We start from the raw sequence: 8,334 nt of genomic DNA, 5'->3' as shown, positions 1-8,334 counted from the left end.
TGTATACAAACTTGTGGCATTAATGTTTTTTTTTTTGATGCTCCAAAGCTGCCAGTTTTTTACCTGCTCGACAAAGGATATTTGACAGTTTCAGAATATTATGTTGTTCAATGTTTCCTGATGTGAATGAAAATTGGGATGCATCAAAAATGATCAAATGGAAAAACATAAAAAAAAAGCATCAGACCAACAATGGTTTAAAAAAAAATGAAACATCATGTTTGCATATATATATATATATATATATATATATATATATATATATATATATATATATATATCAACTCCAAGATCACACAACAGTGTGGAAAAGGAGAATCTCCCTTTCCCCACTTCCCCACTGAATGCCAATCTCAAAGCATATTTGATTGTATGTGAGTCAATGAATGCCAATGTCATTAAACAAAAATGTAATTCAAAGAAATTAAACACATGCTATATATCTATATTATACAGATAGATATAGATATCTAAATAAAGATACATACATATATATATATATATATATATATATATATATATATATACACACATATGGGTCTACTTTTACTTACAGAATTTCCACTTCACTCAATTGGAAATTGATGACTCCAGTTCAATGAAATTCCACTAAACTGATACAATGGACTACCGAACAGCTTCCCCGGGAAACGAACCACTTAGCCACCAGAAAAAAACACAAAAAGAAAAAAAAACGAGGCCCAGAATCCACTCCACATAATTTATTAAGTGCTTTCATCCCAAAATTAAGGACTTCATCAGAGTAACAAAGCCAAAACACCACATGTGTTAAATACTATCCCACTTAATTAGGGACTAATTATTAACATAAAAAAATAATTTCTTAAAGCAACATTGGCCCCATCACATTAGGACCCTTATGGAAGTGGCCCTCAATAGCAATTTTATCTTTTTTGAACAGCAATTATTTAGGCAGAGGAAGGGGGTCGAGATGGGGGCAGCATGTGCCCCCATTTTTGACAACATTGTACTTGCATATTGGGAAAGAGAAAATATAGTTAATTTCAGCTTTTCACAATGTTGTTTCTTATATGGATGGTACCTGGATGATATTATCATCTTTTGGACTGGTGCCAGGGAAAGCTTAAATGAGTTTTTCGAATATAGTCATGAGACTATGGATTTTCTAGAATTTACTATGACCTCAGGCATGGAACAGGTGAACTATTTAGACAGCTCAATAATTAAAAATAGAACAACGAGAGAATTGAATTCTACAATTTATAGGAAGCCCACCTATTCCAATACATTATTACATTTTAACAGCTGGCACACTCCACATCAAAAAAAGTCTTTAGTTAAGGGCCAGTGTGTCAGGTTGGCCTGAATGGTTTCCATTATGGCTGAATTTTTAAACTAATGTGACATACTCCAGAATATGTTGAGTAGAAGGGGGTATCCAGATACTTTTCTTGATAATATTTTCTGTGAGGTACTTCAAAAAGGAATAAGGGGTTACTACATCCCACTACTTGGTTCTAGTATTGGAATCCCAGTGAACAATAGTCTTAAAGACGGCACTGGGAAATTTAACAACAGCTTGGTTTTAACTTATAACAGACAGTTTGGGGACACCAGTTCTATAATAAAAAGAACTGGAATGTCTTTTGTATTGACCCCGACTATATTAAAATAGTAGAGGAATGTCCCCTTATTATTTATAAAAAGGACCTTAGCTTAAAAATATGCTGGAAAGGAAAAAATACCAAAAACATACAGGAAAGATGAGTAAATTTGGATATTTCCCACAGTGTAAGTATATTTTATAAGCCAGAGAAGCTGACGTTATGAATTTTGGGACAATAAAATTAAACAGGAGATATAATTGTAGTACAAAATTTGTGATCTGCCTTGTTCTTTGCAAAAAATGTATTTGTTTTCACATAGGAAAAAACAAAAATGGTTACTACGATATACAGAAAAAAAAGTTAAATAATACTTTAGCTGCACATACTTCAACAAATGGTGACCACTATTTTAAGTTTATTATAATAGATCAAGTGGAACAAAGGCAAAGAGGGGGACCAGTAGAAGACTATCTAGAGGTCACAGAACTTAAATGGCAACTACAGACTAATGCTACTACATACCCTGGACTAAATGAGAACTTATCAATTAGCCCAGTTCTTAGGCTTAAAGGCAACTTAGTGTTGTGACATTTAACCTTTGTGTATTTCTTTCAGTTTCACAACTGTTTTTATCCAAAAATGTTATGCTTAAGAGTCTTTTTATAGTATTAAATATATTAAATGTTTTGGTAGGGGTCATATCCATATGTGTTTTTAATGTGTTTTTAATGCAATGTATTATAAATCTGAGATGGGGCGAATGTTGCTTAAAGAAATTACTTTTTTAGGTTAATAATTAGTCCCTAATTAAGTGGAATAGTATTTAAGACATGGTGTTTTGGCTTTGTTATTCTGATGGAGTCCTTAATTTTGGGACGAAAGTGCTTAATAAATTATGTGGAGTGGATTCTGTCCTTGTTTTTCTTCTTTTGTGTTTTTCTCAGTTTGTGTGTTTTTACTTTGTCACTTAGCCACCAGGGTGAAGTTTGCCTTTTTCCCCAGTGTAGTACGATCTGGAGTTTGTAGATTTTGTTCGGGGGGGTGTGGTGGGCGAAGCTTCCCACTCGGGTGGGTTTAATTTCTTTCCATTGATTTATTTTCCCTGGTGGCCAAGTGGTTTCCTTGAGTCATTTTTGTTTTTGTTATAACATTCTTCCATCCAGCTTCTAGTCTGTTTAGGCTTGTATGGCTCCAATGCTTTTCCTTCTGAAAACTGGCATCATTTCAGATTCAAAGACATCATCTAGTGAATCAAAAGTATGTGTTCCTTCTGAGAGAAAGATTCTAAGTCTTGCTTGAAATAAAATATGATACTTAATGCCACATTTTAAGGACTACCTGTAGTAAACATGTCTTCTTTTCTTACATTACATTGTATGAATAGGCATTATCATATCTGAAGACAGAACTACCAATTTGCAGAGGAGCATTTGCTGAAGCACTTCTAATAACAAGCTCTTTATCCAGATGGGAGATTAATTTAATAATTATAGACCCACAAGGGACTCCTTCCTTTGGTGGATGTTTTGTGAGAGATCTATGTGTTCTCTCTATACCATAACAGAAGTCCTGAAGAGTTAACATTTTTTCGAATCCAGCTGATGAGGAAATTAACCATGTCTTCTCCTTCCATTTTCACAGCTACACTAAATTAATTCTTATCTCACAAATTTCTAAATAATTTCTAAATTGTTCACCTTATTCAGTAGCTAGTTATTGTGTTTTAGGAAAAAAAATAATATGATTTTCTTGCTCACTTGATCTTCCCTCAGTGTCATTTAAACTTGTTTTTATACTGTTTGTATGAACATTTTGTTGTTGGATTACAGTTTTTAGAAGTTCAAACTGTTTGTTAGCATTCTCTTCTATGCAGTCTACATTCTCATCCATTGTATCTATTTTTTAAGGATAAATATTGTGTGGATGGCAAAATCTTCCTGAAATTCTTCTTTCTAGAAATGGTCTCTTTCTTAGTAATTTTGGGAACTGACAGCCTTCAAGTGGTCTGGTGAAAGATCTTCTTACAGGATTTTTTAAATGATTAATTTTTGACTAATATAAATTGATACTGGGATAAATGCAATTGTTCATTCTTCTAGCTTAACTGGATCAGGTTTGATAGCAAATTCTAGACAAAAGGTTTCTTATAACACAAAACAATTAAGATCTGCTGCACTCAAGTCACCATCTTGGCAATGACTTCCCCCTTCCAGTTATTTATTTTTGATAGAATCATGTAATGAAACTAAAGTTTCTTTAATTTTAGTCTTCTTGAGTTTTTCATCTTTTTGTGGAGAAAATACTAGTCAAAGTTTAGTTGTGTGTTTGTGTGTGTGTGTGTGTGTGTGTGTGTGTGTGTGTGTGTGTGTGTGTGTGTGTGTGTGTGTGTGTGTGTATGTATGTTTTTGTACTTTCTTGAGAAAGAAACACTAATGTTAAGAAACTTTAACCTTTGTTCTCCAAAAGTATTATCAGACCTGACAACAGATGCTGCTCACTTATCAGCAGCCATACTATAAGACTTTATATACTATGGGCACTGATAATAGACCACATTTGGCATCTTTTAAATTTGCTGAGTTTGTAGAAGGCTATAATTTTCAACATGCTACAGACAACTTGGATATATGCAAAGTAACAGTAAAATTAGTTATAAAAATTTTAGGTGGACGCATCTCTTTTAAAGTGTCAGTTTTCATACAATTCTCATTGCATCCTGAACTACATGTTTAATGTGTCAAGAATATATTGTGACTTACCCCCCAAAAGTCAACAAGTTACAGCTGATCAACTATAGGCAGCTGAAGGCCAAAACAGAGAAATGGCTTTCACTGTAGAGATAAGTCCTGTGGGTCAGTCTCCTGAACTACAGTTTTGGTATCGGAGTAAATTAAATGTGCTTATACTGAATATCTGTCTTCTTCTTCTTCTTTCGGCTGCTCCCATCAGGGGTCGCCACAGCAGATCAACTGTTTCTATTTCTTCCTGTTCTCTGCATCTTGCTCTGTCACATCAACCACCTGCATGTCCTCTCTCACCACATCCATAAACCTTATCTTAGGCCTTCCTCTTTTCCTGTTCCCTGGCAGCTTCATCCTTAGCATCTTTTTCCCCAATATACTCTGCATCCCTCCTCAGCACATGTCCAAACCAACGTAATCTTGCCTCTCTGGCTTTGTCTCCAAACCTTCCGACCTGGGCTGAATATCTGTAAAAATATAAAATAGTGATAGTAATCAGTAAGCCACACTTATTAATCATATACAACTAATGCTATAATCCATGGGAGGACATTATGTAGTTGTTTCTCCAGGATCAAACACCAAGCAGACAAGTTATCAGTGAACTCAAAACAGCCAAAGCCCCTTCACCCTACCCTTGACGGAGTGGGCTACAAAACCTGCTTCATAAAATCATTTCAAAAGTTGCTTCACTTCAGATGACTGGTGGAAAACATTCATAATTGTTATAAAAAAATAATCGGTTTTGGCTAGTTTTCTAATTGGGTTTTTAACTTAACGAATGTCTGACTCACTTTCACTAACACAGTTACAAACAACATGACCAGACTTCATTACTGTAGGCATGACAAATGGCTGTGCAGTAGTCATACCAGGAAGAAGAACCCCCTTTCCCCCTTACTCAAAGAACAGTGTGATATACCGGTAGAATTGTTGTGCTTCTCACTGTTGCAGCATAAGAGTGCTGGGATATGTAAGGTATAATCTAACTGTCAAGGTGAAGTTCTTCATTAGAATTGTGTCTGCAGCACATCTCATTCTACTGGATCAGCAGCATATCTGCATGGAGCGTGACTACAGTACATGCATGTGCCCTCCAGCAACTAGGGCACAGTGTGTGTGTGTGTGGGTTTGTGCATGTGTGTTTGTGTGTGTGTGTGTGTGTGTGTGTGTGTGTGTGTGTGCGTGTGTGTGTGTTTTGTTTCTGCATGAGTGCATGTGTCTGTGTGTGTGTGTGCACATGAGTGCATGTGAGTGTGTTTGTGTGTGTGCATGAGTACATTTATGTGTGTGTGTGTGTGTGTGTGTGTGTGTGTGTGTGTGTGTGTGTGTGTGTGTGTGTGTGTGTGTGTGTATGAGTGCATGTGTATGTGTGTGTATGGACATGTGTGTGTGTGTGTGTGTGTGTGTGTGTGTGTGTGTGTGTGTGTGTGTGTGTGTGTGTGTGTGAGTGTATGTGTATGTGTGTGTATGGACATTTTTGGGTCTGCAGAAGGAGGGGGTGAAAGCTATTAAAACACCTAGAGGTATACTGAATACAACAACAACAGAAACATATTAGATCCTGACACAAGAATCACTTATTTGGGCTGGTGCTATTTGATGGACTGTATGCCGTAGTACTGGAACATTTTTCCCATCAGTATAGAATATATATTTATTTTATTTTATTTATTTACATTTGTTGACCGGGAGAGTCCGACTGGACGCAGGTCCATTTTCAGCAGAGGCATGGGGAGAAAAGCTCCGCATTCAAATGTTACAGACAATTTGTACACTTTGAGAAATATATAATTTACAAATTATAGCTTTAGTTACAGCTTAGTACATAATACCAGATTAAGACAAAAGTAATAAATCAGCTGTAGAAAAAGCATATGGGTTTAGACATAGATTACAAATGTTGTACAAGGTTACAAATGTAGGACCATATTCATCAGTAGACAGCAGAAACATTTATGTTTGTGAGGTACATAACAGACGGTCAATTGTTTCAATAAGAACTTTTATATTGTATGGTAAGTAGCTAGGTTATTAAACTACTGTGATAGGTATAGTCACGGTAGTTAGTAGGGTGCTGAGAGATGGAGTGGTGGGAGGACTGGGTACTATTAGAGGGGAAGTTGCAGGGGAATATTCTGCATGTTTTTAGGTGTGTTTTTAGTAAGGATTTGAAGTGGGTGCAAGATGTTACAGAGGTGATTGAGGGTGGGAGCGAGTTCCATAATTTGGCTATAGTGTAGGAGAATAATGCTTCTCCACCAGAGTTACTGACTGTAGTGACCTGTAGGAGGTTTTTGTTGCTGGATCTTAGTGGTCTGGTGGTAAGATAGGGTTGGAGTAGATTTTGAAGTGATAGGACTTTTAGTGGTTGATTTACTAGTTTGTGGATCAGTGCGAGTTGGTACCATTGAAGGAAGTGAGGGAGCTCTAGCCAGCCCAGTTCTGCCAATGAGAGACAGTGGTGACTACGGTAGGGTGCTCCCATGGCAACTTTTGGGATTTTGTTGTAGCAGGTTTCAAGCTTATTTAGATTGTATTGTCTTAGGTTTGTATATATTGGGGAGCCTTAAAGTAGGGTGGAGATAAGGTGAGAATTTGCTACTGAGATCTTTGCAGCTTTGGTAAGTAGTTGCTGATTTCTATATAGTGCCCCTAGTTTTTTGTGAACTTTTTTAATGGTCATGGATATGTGAATCTCAAAGTTCAGTTTATTGTCTATTTCAACTCCTAGCAATTTGGTGTGTTCTGTAGGATGGATAGTTGTATTGTCTTTTGTTGTGATGTTAAAGTGAGACAGGTTTTGGGTAAGTTTGGTGGGTTGGAAGATTAGTAATTTAGTTTTGTTTGGGTTAAGTGTTAATTGGGCATCGGATAACCAAGTTTACACAGAGGAAAAGGCATCCTGTGTGACTCTTTGTAGTTCGGGTAGGGAGTGGGCTGAGCAGATGATGGTTGAGTCATCTGCGTATTGTATGAGTGTGCCTTGTGTGGTTGCAGAGGCAAGATTATTGGTGAAAACAGAGAAGAGTAGGGGACCAAGGATGGACCCTTGGGGAACCTCTATGGAGACAGTTAGTTGGGAGGATAGGTCGCCCTGCCATACAACTGATTGTTGGCGGTCAGATAGGTAACTTTGAAACCAGTTGGTGACTGATTGAGAGAAGGATAGGTTGTTGAGAAGAGAGATGAGTTTTTTGTGTGGTACCATGTTGAAAGCTTTAGATAGGTCTAGGAAAGTAAATGATGAAAGGTAGCCAGCATTTTTATGTTGTAGGATAGTGTTTGTGAAAGAGACTAAGGCAGTGGTAGTGCTGTGGTTTGGTTGGAAACCATGTTGGGTATTTGAGAGGAGGTTGTTTGCAAGGAGGTGATCTGAGACCTGAGAATGGATGCATCTCTCTAGTATTTTGTAGAGTGGAGAAAGAATAGTTATGGGGTGGTAACTGGTTAGCTCTGTTGAGGGGCCACCTTTGTGGAGTGGAATTATGTGTGATACTTTCCAAAGTGTGGGGACGTAACTTTCTGATAGAGATCTGTTTATCAAGATGGATACTGGGTAGGCTAGAGCATCAGCTGCGAGTTGTAGGTATTCACTTGGGAGGTTGTCTGCTGGTAATTTGGTGGATTTAAGTTTAGTTAACAGTTTCTTTATTTTGGAGGTAGGAACAGGGGAGAAAGAGAAGCTAGTGGGGATATTGCTAGTTGGAGTTAGAGGTGTGAGTTTGGGGGGGGTTGTGCTGTCAAGCTAATGACAGTACGGTTTGTGTGAAATGTTTGTTGAAGGAGCTAGCAATTGTTTTGGTGGAGTGAGTGATGTTTGGAGGGGGGGTACCTACTTTGCCTGGGTAGAGGATAGAGTTTATTGAGGACCAGAATTGTTTGGGGTTATGTTGGGAGGAGGTAAGGGCAGACTGGTAGTATTGGATTGTGTCCTGTTTTATTAGCTTTTTGACTCTATTGCGTAGTTCTAGGAATTTCTGTCTAGTAGAGGGGTTTTTGGT

Source organism: Protopterus annectens, chromosome 11.part0 (assembly GCF_019279795.1).
Source record: "Protopterus annectens isolate FY-2018-M chromosome 11.part0, PAN1.0, whole genome shotgun sequence".
In the NCBI taxonomy this organism is placed as follows: domain Eukaryota; kingdom Metazoa; phylum Chordata; order Ceratodontiformes; family Protopteridae; genus Protopterus; species Protopterus annectens.
This window is presented reverse-complemented; position numbering follows the sequence as displayed.